This window comes from Cetorhinus maximus, chromosome 20 (assembly GCF_964194155.1).
Source record: "Cetorhinus maximus chromosome 20, sCetMax3.hap1.1, whole genome shotgun sequence".
Classification (NCBI taxonomy): Eukaryota; Metazoa; Chordata; class Chondrichthyes; order Lamniformes; family Cetorhinidae; genus Cetorhinus; species Cetorhinus maximus.
Genome location: NC_135898.1, coordinates 67,755,738 through 67,772,926, shown reverse-complemented (window position 1 = coordinate 67,772,926; position 17,189 = coordinate 67,755,738). Strand labels below are relative to the sequence as shown.

Below are 17,189 nucleotides of genomic sequence, written 5' to 3'. Positions count from 1 at the left end.
AGCTCTCAGTGCCACAGTCAAAGGCCCCTTGTGCTTGTGGAAAACCAGCGATGGCAGTGAATCCCACAGCTCTGGCTGCCTGGCTCTCAATGTCTGAATGGGTTCAAATCCCACCATGGCAGCTAGTGGAACTTAAATTCAATTAATAAATCTGGAATATAAAACTAGTCTTGGTAATAGCGACCATGAATCAATTGTCATAAAAACCCATCTGATTCATTAATTCCCTTTAGGGAAGGAAATCTGCCATCCTTACCTGGTCTAGCGTACATGTGACTCCAAACCCACAGCAACGTGGTTGACTCTGAAATGGTCCAGCAAGCCACTCAGTTGTATCAAAACTCTACAGAGCCTACAAAAAGGAATTAAACCAGGCGGCACCAGGAACGACAACAGCACACCAGGCCCTGTCAACCCTGCAAAGTCCTCTTTACTAACAGCTGGGGTCTTGTGCCAAAATTGGGAGAGCTGTCTCACAGACTGGTCAAGCAATAGCCTGACATTGTAATCCTCACCGAATCAAATCTTACAATGTCCAAGACACCAGCATCACCATCCCTGGGTATGTCCTATCCCACCAGCAGGACAGACCCAGCAGAGGTGGCAGCACAGTGGTGTACAGTCAGAAAAGAGTTTCCCCGGGAGTCCTCAACATTGACTCTGGACCAATGAGGTCTCATGGCATCTGGTCAAATATGGGCAAGGGAACCTCCTGCTGATTACTGCCTACCGCCCCAACACAACTGCTGAATCAATACTATTCCATGTTGAACATCACTTGGAGGCAGTACTGAGGATGGCAAGGGTGCAGAATGTACCCTTGGGACTTCAATGTCCATCACCAGGAGTGGCTCAGTAGCACCACTACTGACCGAGCTGGCTGAGTCCTAAAGGACAAAGCTGCTAGACTGGGTCTGTCGCAGGTGGTGAGGGAATCAACAAGAGGGAAAAACATACTTGATCTCATCTTCCCCAATCTACCTGTCAAAGATGCATCCATCCATGACGGTATTGGTAGAAGTGACCACCACACAGTCCATGTGGAGGCAAAATCCCATCTTCACATTGAGGATACCCTCCTTCGTGTTGTGTGGCACCAACTCCATGCTAAATGAGATAGATGTCAAACAGATCTAGCAACTCAAGACTGGGCATCTGTGAGGTGTTGTGGACCATCAGCAGCAGCAGAATTGTACTGGAACACTATTTGTAACCTCATGGCCTGGCATATCCCCCACTCTACCTTTTACGTTTTTGGTTATCAGGTTCGTTTTGAGTTTCGATGTCCGCGTCCATCCCTGGCCACCACAAGTAGCTGCGCACAAGCATCTTCATCCTACTAATGCCAGGGTGAGTTCTGTGTAATTCAGCCAGTAATGGCCTTCGTCCTCTCAGGGGCATGATAACCCTTTCTCCCCAGAGCAATATGCTGTCCTGGCAGGTGAGCTCATATCCGCAATTGAAATAGGGCTTCATGTCACCAGACTTTGGCTCGCCTGACCATCCATTCAAGACCTGTTCCCAGACGTGAGATTAAAGTGGATCTCAGCTTGTCCACTCACGGATTTGTTTAGCCTAGACAGAAGAGGAATCCAAAAAATTTAGTACTAAAACAGGTTCCAGGGGAATTGGAACCTTCACGTTGTTATCTGGCAGGGAGAGGCGGCTCAGCCTGTCAGCATGTGCTGGGCTTCCTGATCGGTGAACAAAAGTATATTCGTAAGCAGCCAATATCAGTGCCCGCCTTTGGATGCGAGCAGATGTGATGGTGGGTATCGCCTTATCCTCCCCAAATAATCCAGGCAAAGGCTTGTGGTCGGATATAATGAGAAAATGTCGACCGTGGAGGTATTGATGGAATTTCCGAACACTAAACACAACAGACAAGCCCTCCTCCATTTGAGAATTGACAACAGACATGGAGAGCGCTGTTAGAGGCTTGGGGGCAATAAAAAGTACACAAAATGGCACCGTCCACCTTCTAGGGCTGGAAGGGCGGGTAACAAAAGCCACGAAAATGTCAGACTCCGCAGAAAGGCAGGGAATGCCCACTATGTACAGACCATTGAGGAACAACAGTACTTCAGTGAAAATTCACGACATTAATGAGAGAAATGCATCCAGGCGGCATGCAAACAATCGACTGCTCAGGAATATCGAATGCTTTTTCCGCCACCACAATAGTCACACAATGCGGCACTGTCGAGATAGGCTGAGAGAGCATTTTAAAAATAAAGGTAGAAATCGCGAAATCTGTCTCATTGAAGAACAAGAGGAAGCAGAATCTGACATCTATTCATTTTATAAGCTGAACGTGGGTAGAACTGAGCCAATCCAGGTAGTCATTAGAGTCAATGAACAACCCATCACTTACTGCCTTACTGAAGTCTAGATTAGTTTCAGATAACTATCGCTTTTGAATAGCATCATCCCCGATTCCGCATATCAATTGGTCTCTCAACGTGTCATTAATTGAAGTTCTGAACTCACAATATTCTGTTAATTCCCTTTAGCAGCTACATAGCCAGCGATTGTCTCTCCTGGAAGCCTATTCCTTGAACTGAATTTAAAACGCTGCATAGTGACTGAGGGCTTTGGCTTCAGTTGACTTTTTACAATGGTTACTAACTTGTTGAAGGTCTTTGTGTCGGGGGTGTTAGGTGATGTGAGGCTGCGGATCAGCCCATATGTTTTGCTCCCGCACGTGGACAAATATTCACCTTCTTCTTGTCCTCCCCCGCGATGTTGTTAGCGGTAAAGAAGAACGCCAGGCGTTCGATGCAATGAGAATCAATGAGAGTCATCGGAAACTGGGTCAAATGGTTCAAGGTGCCCAAACCGTGGCATACTCAATGACTGAAGAGGCTGCTCTTTCAAGTGGCGAAGTAACGTAGCTATTTTACCGTGGCATTCTTGATTGCCGTCAATTGATCCGGTTTATCCTCATCGCCAGTTTTATGTTTTTGGTTATCGGGTTCGTTTTGTCCAGCGACCGCTAGCTGCGCCCTTGATATTAACATATAAGTTGGTGCTTGAAACAATGTAGGCAGAGAGACCGATTAACTGAACAAACACTGGTGGTTTATTGGAACTAAGAACAGAGCATTGACACCATGGGCAGAATATTGCGCTTGGCAGGCGGGCACACGCCCAACCCAAACGAATGTAAAATGATGCGCAATGAAGTCAGGCGAGTGTCCCGATGTCATTGCACACTCGTGTGATATTTTGGTCGGTGGGCGCGCGTGGGACTTGGAAGGGCACCCACTGACAATTAAGCAGCCTATTAAGGCCCTTAAAGAACTAATTGATTTGAACTTTTCGCTGCCGGTCCAACCAGGCGGGCGAAAAGGCCAAGCTGCCTTTGCATTTTTGGTGAAACCTCATCCACAGGCGGGATGAGGCTTCGTCCAGTGATTAAAAAAATAAAAACCTCTTGCACTCATATTTTACATGTCCCTGCTCATGTGATGGAGTCACAGCGGGGGACATCTTATTACCATTTAAAAATTCTTTATTTTTTATTTTCAAAATTCTTCATCTCCCTGAGGCAGCTCTGTGAACCTCAGCGCTCATGCTCCTGCCACTCCCACCCCTCGGCAGTGCTGCAGCACTCGTTTCATGCTGGCTGGCCGTTAATTGGCCAACCAGCGCGAAATCCATGTCGGGGCCCGATCACGGGCGGCGGTCAGCTTCACGACCGATCCTGTGCCCGCCTGCCACGCCTGCCCGACGAGGGCAAAATTCTGCCCCATGTATGCTTCTTCAATCCCCTCCAGCTCTAGGTTTACAGTTACCCAAGGAGCACGCACTGTGTAGCAATTGGTCAATACAGTCACATGGTCAACTAACTACATTCTCTTAAAGGTACATAGCACTCCACTTTACCACACTACCATTACCACTAAGTCAGGGGATCAACCCTGGTTCAATGAAGAGTGCAGGAGGGCATGCTAGGAGCAGCACCAGGTATACCTAAGAATGAGGTGTTAACCTGGTGGAGCTACAATACAGGACTTGCATGTCAAACAATGTGAATAGCATGCAATACACAGAGCTAAGCAATCCCACAAGCAACGGATCAGATCTAAGCTCTGCGGTCCTGCCACATCAGATTATGAATCATGGGGGACAATTAAACAACTCACTGGAGGAGGAGGTTCCACAAATATCTCCATCCTCAATGATGGGCGAATCCCCATCACATCAGTGCAAAAGACAAGGCTGAAGCATTTGCAACCATTTTCAGCCAGAAATGCCAAGTGGATGATTCATCTTGGCTTCCTCCTGAGGTCCCCAGCATCATAGACGCCAGTCTTCAGCCAATTCAATTCACTCTACATGATATCAACAAATGGCTGAAGGTACTGGATACTACAAAGGTTATGGGCCCTGACAATATTCCGGCTATAGTACTGAAGACTTGTGCTCCAGAACCAGCCACGTCCCTAGCCAAACTGTTCCAGTACAGCTACAACACTGGCATCTACCCGGCAAATTGAAAATTTCCCAGGTATGCCATGTCCACAAAAGAGCAGGACAAATCCAACCTGGCCAATTACCGCCCCATCTGTCTACTCTCAATCATCAGCAAAGTGATGGAAGGTGTCATTGACAATACTACCAAGCAGCACTTACACAGAAATAACCTGCTCACTGACACTCAGTTTGGATCCCGCCAGAGCCATTCAACTCCTGACCTCATTATATGCTAGGCCCAAACGTGGACAAAAGAGCTGAACTCCCGAGTGAGGTGAGAGTGACTGCCCTTGACATCAAGGCCATATTTGACCGAGTGTGGCATCAAGGAGCCCTAGCAAAACTGGAGTCAATGGAAATCAGAGGGAAAACTCTCCGCTGTTTGGAGTCATACCTAGCACAAAGGAAGATGGTTGTGGTTGTTGGCGATCAATCATCTCAGCTCCAGGACATCACTGCAGGATTCCTCAGGGTAGTGTCCTGGGCCCAACCATCTTCAGCTGTTTCATCAATGACTTTCCATCCATCTTAAGGTCAGAAGTGGGGATGTTCGCCGATGACTGCACAATTTTTAGCACCATTTGCGACTCCTCAGATATTGAAGCAGCCCATGTCCATATGCAGCAAGATCTGGACAACATTCAAGCTTGGGCTGACAAGTGACAAGTAACATTTGCACCACACATGTCCCAGGCAATGGCCATCTCCAACAAGAGAGAATCTAACCATCTCCCCTTGACATTTAATGGCATTACCATCACTGAATCTCCTACTATCAACATCCTGGGGGTTACCATTGACCAGAAACTGAACTGAACCAGCCAATAATTACTGTGGCTACACGAGCAAGTCAGAGGTTGGGAATCCTGTGGTGAGTAATTCACCTCCTGTCTCCCCAATGCCTGTTCACCATCTGCAAGGTGTAAGTCAGGAGTGTGATTGAATACTCTCCACTTGCCTGGATGAGTGCAGCTCCCACAGCAGTCAAGAAGCTTGACACCATCTAGAATGAAGCAGCCAGTTGTTTGATTGGCATCCCATCCACCACCTTCAACATTCAATCCCTCCACACACAGTGGCAGCGGTCTCTACCATTTTCAAGATGCACTGCAGCAACTCACCAAGGCTCCTTCTAGAGCACTTTCCAAACCCACGATCACTACCATCTAGAAGGACAAGGGCAGCAGACGCATGGGAACACCATCATCTGCAAGTTCCCTTCCAAACCACAGTCCATCCTGACTTGGAAATATATTGCCGTTCCTTTACTATTGCTAGATCAAAGTCCTGGAACACCCTTGCCAACAGCACTGTGGGTGTACCTACGCCCCATGGACTGCAGCGGTGTAAGAAGGCTGTTCTCAGGGGCAACTAGGGATGGGCAATAAATGCTGGCTGAGCCAGCGACGCCCAATTCCTATGAACAAATGTTAAAAACAAAATGTTGGGAATGATCTGCTCAGCATATCCTTTGAGGCTCGCCCTCCTATAGGAATGCCTATACTTAGCAATGGGACACTCTGGTCTCCACCCATCCCATCTCATCTTGGAGCAATTCTTATTGATGCAGCCATGTGCATGGACACTGAAGCAGTGACCCTGGAAATGGAAGCCATGACCATACACCCTCCCTCAATCACTGTTGAGCTTCTCTTAATCACCCTCGAGCCTCAGTCCATCACCCTTGCCTTGTCCTCAGATAAGGTTCACCCACCAATCAAGAACCCTCAACCTGCCATCAATCATCCTCGGCACTATCATGACTGAACTTCACAAAGTCACCCTTGAGTCTCAGGACTTTGGTAGTAACCTTCCACTTATGACCCTTTCTCAGCACAATCATTCTGGACCTATGGTCTTCACACATTGATGTTCTCTACATGGTCCGGTATCCTCCCCTGACCCCACGAGAGATCATACAGCTGCAATCTCCCTCCCTCCGTCAACAGGAGCTGTCCTTCAGCTCTTCCCCTCCTCCTTCAGCCAACCTAGCTGGGCTCCCGGTTGAAAGAGACCCATGGTTAAGGCAGCAATGATACAAAGTTCGGACATGGATTATAGAGATGCGAACATACTTGATCACGGTTCTCCTCCATTTAACTCATAATTATTAGGGTAACCCTTTGATTGGCCAATTGTGCTCACCATTAACTCCACACAACCAAGTGTTCCTCCTCTCACTTTCTGACCGACTGCTTTTCTGGGAGAGATTTTAAAAATGGTGCATGCTACATTTCAAACGCACTCCACCACCATCTACTCTCTCCCATCACCCACCAGCTTCCCCCCATCACCCTTGACCCACCTAATATAACCATTCCGCTCCCTTCCTTGAAGCTCCCCCCATTGACCCTATAACTATTCCCTCCACATGCCGTCTCTCCACTTTGAGTCGACGCCCGTCACTGGCCTCATGCCCACCCTGACCCCTCCCTTTTTCCGCTCCACCTGTTTTGTTCATTTCCGTGATCATCTGCTACCCGACCATGACCTGCTACCCTACCGTATCCCGCTTCCCACTCTCACTGTGACTGTTCCCTCTGTTGCCCAGTACCCTCAGTCAGCCCCGAGGACCCCAACGTTAACAGCACCGACCCTGCCCTTTAAGATCATTTATTTTCAACCAGCCCCGTCTGGAAACCAATCCCCCGCTACAACATGACCACACCCATGAAGCTAGACCCTTCCCTCCTCCACATGTCCCTGCACCCTCGCCTTCCCTCACTTCCTCCCAACCTGCCTCCCTCCCTCCCTCTCTGCCTCGGGCAGCCCTTCCCCCTGAGACTGCAGCCTCCCTTCCTCTCTGCCTCAGGCAGCCCTTCCCCCTGAGACTGCAGCCTCCCTCCCTCCCTCTCTGCCTCGGGCAGCCCTTCCCCCTGAGACTGCAGCCTCCCTCCCTCCCTCCCTCCCTCTCTGCCTCAGGCAGCCCTTCTCCCTGAGACTGCAGCCTCCCTCCCTCCCTCCCTCCCTCTCTGCCTCAGGCAGCCCTTCCCCCTGAGACTGCAGCCTCCCTCCCTCCCTCTCTGCCTCAGGCAGCCCTTCCCCCTGAGACTGCAGCCTCCCTCTCTGCCTTGGACAGCCCTTCCCCCTGAGACTGCAGCCTCCCTCTCTGCCTCGGGCAGCCCTTCCCCCTGAGACTGCAGCCTCCCTCCCTCCCTCTCTGCCTCAGGCAGCCCTTCCCCCTAAGACTGCAGCCTCTCTCCCTCCCTCCCTGCCTCGGGCAGCCCTTCCCCCTGAGACTGCAGCCTCCCTCCCTCCCTCTCTGCCTCAGGCAGCCCTTCCCCCTAAGACTGCAGCCTCCCTCCCTCCCTCTCTGCCTCAGGCAGCCCTTCCCCCTAAGACTGCAGCCTCTCTCCCTCCCTCCCTGCCTCGGGCAGCCCTTCCCCCTGAGACAGTAGCCTCCCTCCCTCCCTACCTCAGGCAGCCCTTCCCCCTGAGACTGCAGCCCCTCTCCCTCCCTGTCTTGGACAGCCCTTCCCCCTGAGACTGCAGCCTCCCTCCCTCCCTGCCACGGGCAGCCCTTCCCCCTGAGACTGCAGCCTCCCTCCCTCCCTGTCTCGGACAGCCCTGCCCCATTGCTTTTTGGCTGCTGTCACCTGATCTCAATCACCGCCTGTCGCAGAACAATGCTTCCCACAGGGGGAAAAAACTGCAGGCACTCACTCCAACTCCAGAAGGAATGCTATTTTGCCTGGTGTACACCACTTAAATGCATGAATCTGAAGGCACACATTTCTCACTCACTGATAACTTAATTTGAAAGGTGCACTTAATTCTGATGAGATTGCCTTTTAATAAGCATATATGACATTCAGATGCATGCAAAAAGTCTTCCCACCACTTACTGTCTGGAAGCTCTACCCACCTTCAAGCCTCCAAGAACTTAATAGCTTAGTTTCATCCTACAGTCGGGAAGCTGATGTTTGGCCTCCCATACAACTAGGTTCCCCTGGCCGCCTTGCTTCACGCTCCCGGGAGCAGCACAAGGTTCCACCCAAGGTTTGAACACCCTCACAGATTAAAGTAGAAAGAAAATATTTGAGACAACGAGAAAGGACAAAGGGTTAAATTAGATAACAAGGTGGTGTTAATATATTCTGTATGCTCACAGGCTCCACGAAGTAGAAGGGCTACAAGACAGTTGGGAGTCAGGAAAAAAACCAGCAGGAGATGCATGACTTTGTGTTAGTAATTTGCTTATAGCTCAACAATTCTTAGTTGGATTAAAAGAATCTTAAGCATCACAAGGGAGAGTGTATGTTAATAAAATTATTCTGGATATGAGACATTTGAGTTAGGGAAATGTTAAGGAGTACAGTTTATTTTGTTTGGAAACGCAAGTGTGAAACTTGCTGAAAGTTTTCAAGATTGAGAATAAATTGTCAAAACTGATTCAAGCAATTTGTCCTCTAACAGTTAAGGTTTCAAATAGGAAGGACACAAGTTAAGAATTTAAACGAAAGCTGAATTTGGACGTAAGAAGAAAAGCATCGACAAAATGTCTTTCTTCAGCAATACTCAAGTTAAGGATTATAAAGCAAAGATTAAAAACGAAAATCAGACAGATATTCCATCAAATGGGGATAGAGTTGTGTAATAAGTTATCTGGTGAGGAATTTACCAGGTATTAGTTGTTTCAAGAGACATATTTCTGAAGAGAGAAGAGATCGAGGGATGTGCTGAGAGTTTGGAAAGTGGTGCTTCAGTAAAAGAACATGCTTGTTGCAACCTATTCCTCTTCCTGTTCCTAAAAATATATTTTTGCATTTTGAGGTTAAAAAAAAACGAAGTGCTAGTTTTCTATTTGCCTTAATTCACCTAGTTGTCGACTTGACAATGCACCATGTGATTCAAACTGCAGTGACATCCAACATGTCACTACAGTAAGGTGACATTTTCTAACATGCCTTCAGTCATGTTAATAACCATTTCTACTAAACCTTATGCAACCTTGTTGCCAAGCAATACAGATCAACTGTGGCAGTGTTGGTAGCACTTTGACTGCTGAGTTGGCAGACTGGGGGTTCAAGTTCCACTCCAGGACTTAAGCAGAAAAATCAAGGGTATCACTCTGGTGAAGGAATGCTGAATTGCTGGAGATGCCATCTTTCAGATGAGCTGTTGAACTGAGACCCTGTCTCCCCTCGGAGGTGAATATATAAAAGATCCCCTGGTGCTATTTTGAAGAAGTGCAGGGGAGTTACCTCTGGTATCCTGGCCAATGTCTATCCCTCAATCAATGTAAAAAAAACAGATTATTTGGTCATTATCTCATTGCTATTCGTGAGAGCTTGCAATGCAAAAGATAGTTGTTGTATTTCCTACATTGCAAGAGTGACTGTACTTCGAAAGTAGTCCATTGGTTGTAAAGTACTTTGAGATACCTGGTGGTCATGGAAGGTGCTAGATAAATGCAAGATTACTTTTACAAAGTGCCTAATTAATTGAAAAATATAAATTTTCCTTTTACCATTAGGAACTCTGGATGTTTTACCATACCTTGATCTGGCTGCATGATGGAGCAAGCACCAACTGAAGAACTGACAAGTCCATCCCACGTCGTAGCAGATTGCCTCCTGCTGGCAAGTCACAGAGTCACTTTAACAACCACCATCGAAAGGAAATCAAGCACCCAAGATTCCCTGTACTCCTTTTGTGAGATGAACCAGCTCAAGTGCAACAGAAACAGATACAAAGCCATCTTTGAATGGGGTTCATTCCCACATTACCTTTGTACAAAACCATTACATTGAAGAAATGAATAAAATCTGTCAGTCAGATTAAAAAGCAGCTACAGGTGTGCAACATAACTATCCAAAATGTATAACATGAAATAATGTGCAAGGATACTCTAGCTAGGGAAGCCTTTTATGGCATTGCAAACAACTTTATCTCTTAGTGAACTCTTATCATAATTTATTTCAATGTCCATAGAATATATGTAATGCACTGATCAGGTTGTGGAATTCTCCTACACAATATCCAGAACTATTTTATCCACTTCTATTGTATAATCTGTGGAAGCTTATACCTCACTATGTTGCAGGTGAATGAAAGAACTTACGTAAATATCACAACAAGAGCTTGGCAAATGCCTCTATTGAAGTTCTAGCAAACATCCAAAAAGATTTAAAAATCTTTTCATATGATTAACAGACAATTGACTGCAAATATTTGTTGCACGTTTCTCCTTCTGAACTATTTATTTGCAATAAGGTGTGCCGAGAGAGAGCATAATTATTTATCAATTATTTTATACTTCCTTGGTGATACGCCATTTGGCGCCATGACAACTGAATGACATTCACTGTGAGAGATGCCCTTTGACATCCTGACAGTGGCACGGTTTTACTGCCAAGAAGTGCCAGTAAAGGTCATAGCGTGCATGATTAAGTTCTCTGAGGAAATCAAGTGGAATCACTTTCAAAATATTTGAATAATTTCAGGTTCACATACAGATTGAGTCAAACACAGAATAAAAGCTTAGGGCACAATCCAGAAAAGACATTGCTCAACAATATGATATTGTGTCATAATAATTAACACTTGCTGCAGTTGATGAATTAACTCTTTAAGGGCCAGATAAAACACTGACTCCGCCCACGAGCTTTTCAATTTTTTATTGAATGAAAATAGTGATTCTTCGGTTCTGCTCCAAAATGTTGTCAGTGCTCAAAAATGGAAAACCTTTCTTGTGCATTGTGAGGAATGGAAATATTGATATTCTGTTAAATGGAAAGGGAGTTTAATACTCTACGTGTTAATAGCTAATTACATGCACAGTCAATAATAAAACAGAAGAGATCCAGGTTGCTTGGCTTGATATTATGGGCATACAACCTTTGGGAAGTGTGAAGTTGCTTCATTTACAACCTCAATGGCTTTTAGTTAAAGTCCATACATTTCAAATCCCCATACTACATCAATTTTGTTGCAAAATGACCAAAATGTTTGAAAGCGATACTTTGTAAAAGATTCTGCATTTAAGGAAAAGTTATAAACACCAATTAATATTTTAACTATTTGTCACTTTCACAAAATGTATATATTTGAATATTCTGAGTGTTCCTATTTCTGAATTTTGTCACGCTGTAATTTATAAAAATATTTAATATCAGAGGACAATTGTTCAGTCACATGAATGTTGGTCTTGGATTATTTGCCGTTTAGTAAAGACATCTTGACGATATTTTGTTGCATCTGAGGTGCCGGAGTTTTCTTCACTATTCTTCACATTTTTTGTGCACAATATTTTTGTACAGGAGGAACAAAGGTCCAAATAATTTTCCGTTGAATACTTAAGTCATTCCCAAGCAGTGTCTGCAATTCAGTCAGTCCTCAAAACAATGCACTTTGTAAGTAACTGACAGTTGAGAGATGTGAGCGTAGTCAGTATCATATGGACAGAGATTCATTCGGATAGAAGGTTCAGACATAAAAGATCGAGGAGACTTGGGTGTATTAAAGTTATGCCTGTAACTTGCACCCAGAAGTCTGCAATCTTTTAAGCCATGCAATTGAGCGGAAATGCAGTGGAAACCTTACGCCTTATACTCTATCTGTGATGGATGAGGATATTTTGTTGGAGAAAGGAGTACTGAAAAATGAAATAGAATCAATGAAACATAGAATGGTCACAGCGCAGCAGTAGGCCATTCGGTCCTTCGTGTCCATGCTGGCTGTCTGCATGAGCAGCTCATCTAATCCCACTCCCCTGCCTTTTGCTTGTAACCTTGCAATTTTTTCCTTTTCAGTTAATGATCCAAATTCTTTGAAAGCCTCCATTGAATCATCCTCCACCATAGTCTCCGACAGTGCATCCCAGATCCTATCCACTCACTGTGTAAAAAAGCTTTTCCTCATGTCACGTTGCTTTTTTTTTCCAATCACCTTAAATCTGTGCCCTCTGGTTCTCAATCCTTGTGCTAACAGACACTTCCCCCCACCCCATGTATTCCGTCCAGGCCCCTCATGATTTTGAGCACCTCTATCAAATCCTCTTAATCTTTTCTTCTCCGAGGAGAATGGACCCAGCTGCTCCAATCTATCCATGTAACCGAAGTTCCTCATCCCTGGAACCATTTTCATGAGTGCTTTCTGGACTCTCTCTAATACCTTCCAAAGTGTGGTGCCTAGAACTGGATGCAATACTTCAGTTGAGGCCAAACCAGTGAGCTTCATCATAACTTCCTTGCTTTTGTACTCCTTGCCCATTTAAAAAGCTCAGGATCCCATATGCTTTATTAACTGCTTTCTCAACCTGCCCTACCACCTTCAATGATTTGCACACATAAACCCCAGGTCTCTCTGCTCCTGCACTCTTTTATTTTATATTGCCTCTCCTTATTCTTCCTACCAACACCATTTTAAAAATTAAAATGAAGAAATATGATGCCGTTCATATTCTACTTTTAAACTTTCTGAACAATTTGCAAAACTATTAAAATCACAACTTAATTTTTAAGAGGTAATACACCCTTTTAAACAATCCAACACACATGTTACATTTTATTCCAAAGGGCATTTAATATTTCCAATCGTTTTGACAATTTTCTTTGGGAGGGGAGCCCATCACTTTCAATGATATTTAGTTTGCTCAGAGTTCCTGCCCTACGTAATTTTAAACATTATTTTACCATGAATTTGACACCAAAGTGTTCAATTCATTGCCCTTCCATGATGGAAAAATCTTCTGTACAGTACATTCAATCTAAGTTGTACTTTTAGCACTTCAGTAACGTATACATAACAAATGATATCAAAGCATACTAGAGAACATCTTGACCCAGAGTTACCTCATTGACTGCACCCGAGGAAGATGTAGCTGAAATTGCACCCAGAGTTGCTGATGCCAAGTTATACCCAAGTATCCTCCTATCTCATTATATGCCTGAACTTAAAATGGGCATAAATCAGTGTGAACAATCAGGTACTGAGAAAATGCCTAAACCACACCAGAGTATTTCTTTTTTAAGTCCGAAAATTTAAAGTTTTAACTGACTTAACCTTCATTCATGCACATTGGACACAGTATTTAAGATGTGGCAATCGGGGAAGCACTTCAGTTTTTAATGTGACTTACACTTTGCTACAAAAATGCGTTGAAAGAACTAGGCAATGCAGAGCAACCACAGTGAGGACACATTTGTAAAACATGGCAACTAAAAGGCCAGTAAAAATTATTTTGTTTCCTGCTGCACCTAAAAATCCATTCTCAATGTTGAGGGACCCTCGAACAAGTGCAATTAGGGGGTACTCGCATTGAAGAGGTGTCAGCACAGCCAGTTTTATGTACACAGATTCATTCTGACAGACGTTTGAGGGACAGACACAGATTTGAGGAGACTTAGACGTACTGTAGTTATGTCTGTGACTTACTCACGCCCAAATGTCTACCACCTTCTAAGCCATGTAACTGGCTGTAAATGCAGTGGAAACTTCAGGTCTTACAACGCATCTATATTGAGTGTTTTTTTGTTGGAGGGAAAAATACTGAAAAATGGATTACACCAATTTGAAACTTAAAATGAAGGAATATGATGTCGCTCATAATTTACTTTTACATAGCAGGTCATTCAGCCGAACTAATCCACGCCAGTGTTTATTCCAGTGCGTACCCATCTTCATCTAACCAGATCAGAAAAACTATGTAGTCCTTGCTGACTCTTGATGCTGAAAGCCTCCTTTGACAATACTATTTGAAAACATTAATTGTTCCAAATTTTGGCATTTACAGTAATAATAACACTCAAATACATACAGCAATCATTTGAAACACAATAACACATAGAGCTTTTTTTAAAATTTCAAAGCACTTGGAGCCACTTACCTCTGATTTCAAGAGTGCTTTCTCAAGATGCCCCCTGAGCCCAGCTGTAAAATGGTGGGGAATTAACAAAGTAAACCTAATGCCAGACAAGGTCAAGATTGGGCAATGCCCAGGGGCATAGGCAATGTTTCAAAGCAAGTGGCATTAGATAAATATTGCAACTTTGTTATGTAACCTCTTTGTGTCCATAAAACACTTCAAGGGCTTTTATTTCTTGAACAACCAAAAGGTTAACTATTTCCTGCATAAATGAAAAATAAAGGAGCAGCATTGCCATGGAAATGGAGTATTTTCTTAGTGAAGAATATATATTCCTGGCATCCGTATGACTGTTAATTGTCCCACCTGAGATAGAGGAATGTCACTCCTGAATAGTTAGGCCAGCTGTGGCCACATAGAACAAAGGCTACATCATTAGCTTTATGAAATAGCACAATAGCATCAATTGGCAGTGCTCACTGAAGAACTCACTGATAACTACAGTAAAGCCCCATTCACAGAGGTTGCGTTTTTGGAAAACCTTGCAAATGGCAAATTCGCCAACAATGAACATATTTTATTATGCAGTCAATTAGATAGGTTCCAACCATCGAAAAATTTGATATGTATAGGCTATAAAAGACAATAAAGACAATGAGCAGGATTTTGCCCTCAGTGCACGAAGTGCTGTGTTGGGCATGAAAATCAACATTTTACTCGCCAACCGCAATGGCAGGTTTTCGCGCCATATCGTCTGCTTACTATCTCATTAAATATCCATGCAGGGGGAACACGCCGGATGGCTGGCGGGCGGCCTCTGATTCACCCGCCCCACTGTGAATTCACCGCTTCCTCACTCCGAGCACCATATTTAAAATGCAGCCATGCACAGCTCTCAATGTCTGCAGCCCAGGATGCTCCACTGAAGACATGGCCTCGAAAGCCAAGAAGACGGCTGTCCCCGAATACAGTGACGCCTCATTGGAACACCCTTTGGACACAGACAAGGCCCGCCGCAATGTCCTCTACCACCCCACTGGCAGCAGGAGGTCCAGCAAGCACACCAATCTGAGTTGGGAGGTGGTAGCAGTGGTGACCAGTACCAACACTGCACAGAAGAGGTCAAGCACTGGGGATGAATGATCTCATTTGTGCCGTCAGGGTAAGTCAACTATCTCATCACTCTCAACTCACACACTCACAAGCTGGTGACCCAAAAATAGGTGGGAAGGCAAGTGGTGAGGATGACACAAAGTGTCTACAGAGGGATATAGACAGGTTAAGTGAGTGAGCAAAAATTTGGCAAATGGAATGTAATGTGGGAAAATGTGAGGTTATACATTTTGGCAGGAAGAATTGCGGAGCTGAATATTATTTAATTGGAGAAAGACTGCAGAAAGCTGAGGCACAGAGGGATTTGGGGGTCCTTGTTCATGAATCACAAAAAGCTAGCATACAAGTTCAGCAGGTAATAGGGAAGGCAAATAGAATGTTGGCCTTTAGTTCAAAGGGAATGGAGTATAGAAATAGGAAAGTCTTGCTAAAACTATACAAGGCACTAATTAGACCACACCTAGAATACTATGAACAGTTTTGGTCTCCTTATCTAAGGAAATATATACTCGCATTGGAAGCAGTCCAGAGAAGGTTCACTAGGTTGATCCTGGGTATGGAGGGATTTTCTTATGAGGAGGGGTTGAGTCGGTTGGGCCTGTACTCATTGGAGTTTAGAAGAATGAGGGGCGGCCTTATTGAAACATATAAGATTCTTAGGGGGCTTGACAGGGTGGATGCTGTGAGGCTCTTTCCCCTTGTGGGAGAGTCTAGGACCAGAGGCCGTAATCTCAGAGTCAGGGGTCGCCAATTTAAGACAGAGATGAGGAGGAATTTCTTCTCTCAGAGGGTAGTCAATCTGGGGAATTCTTTACCGCAGAGGGCTGTAGGTGCTGGGTCGTTAAGTATATTCAAGGTTGAGATAGGCAAATTTTTAATCAGTAAGGGAATCAAGGGTTATGGGGAAAAGGCAGGAAAGTGGAGTTGAGGATTATCAGATCAGCCATGATCTCATGGATTGGCAGAGCAGACTTGATGGGCCAAATGGCCTACTTCTGCTCCTACTTCTTATGTGCTAAGCCCATCACACATTCGCTGACATCTGACTCACTGCCAAGGGACATCATCGCTCACTCTCACATACACCTTCACATCTTCACCTGGGCTCTTCTCCTCTGGAGATCACGTCCTCATCCCATTCATGGCTCCTCTCACTACTCACACATGCCAGGCATCTTTATCATCTGCCCTGGCATGCATCCTGCTCACACTCTCTCTCTGTCTGTCTTTATGCAGGCCAAGATCACATACAATTGCAGGGAGAGGCCCCAGCCAGGGATGGAGTGCCAGAACTCAAGGTCCTCTCACGGTTTGAAAATTGAGCCATTGAACTGGCCGGACTGGACATGGACCATACCTGTGGCAATGGTGGTTGGCGGCAAACACCCGCGTGAGGATCCTACTCCAGCTCATCCCTCAGACAATCATACTGTGGATGCATTGTCCTGTTTTAGAATTGCTTGCTGTACGCTAATTATCTCTACTTTCTTTCATCGGAACCTCAGCCAAACGCTCGACAGCCTCAACCAGCCAGGCCCTTAGCTCGAGCCCTGACAACACCTTGATTGAGGATCCTGAGGACACCACAGCAGAAGACCAGTCACAGCGCTCACCCACACCCTCCACCAGTGGAGAGGCGCACACCTCGATGGGACCTAATTCCAGAGCAGTCTCGGGGTCACAATCTGGTGAATGCAGCACACAATCTGGTCCACCAGGTTGCCGACACTTGGGGGACTGCTGGAGGCCAGGGTTCTGCTGAGTCCGAGTCAGGTGACGAGCCTCCAGA

At 45.4% G+C, this 17,189-nt stretch overlaps 1 long non-coding RNA gene across 1 annotated transcript; it reads left to right on the top strand.

The window, feature by feature from the left end:
- Positions 1 to 1,280: 1,280 nt before the first annotated feature.
- LOC144694683 (uncharacterized) lies at positions 1,281 to 11,289 on the top strand. Its single transcript, XR_013579808.1, has 2 exons — positions 1,281 to 1,350; positions 9,956 to 11,289. It is a non-coding gene; the product is annotated as an uncharacterized LOC144694683 (long non-coding RNA).
- Positions 11,290 to 17,189: the final 5,900 nt, after the last annotated feature.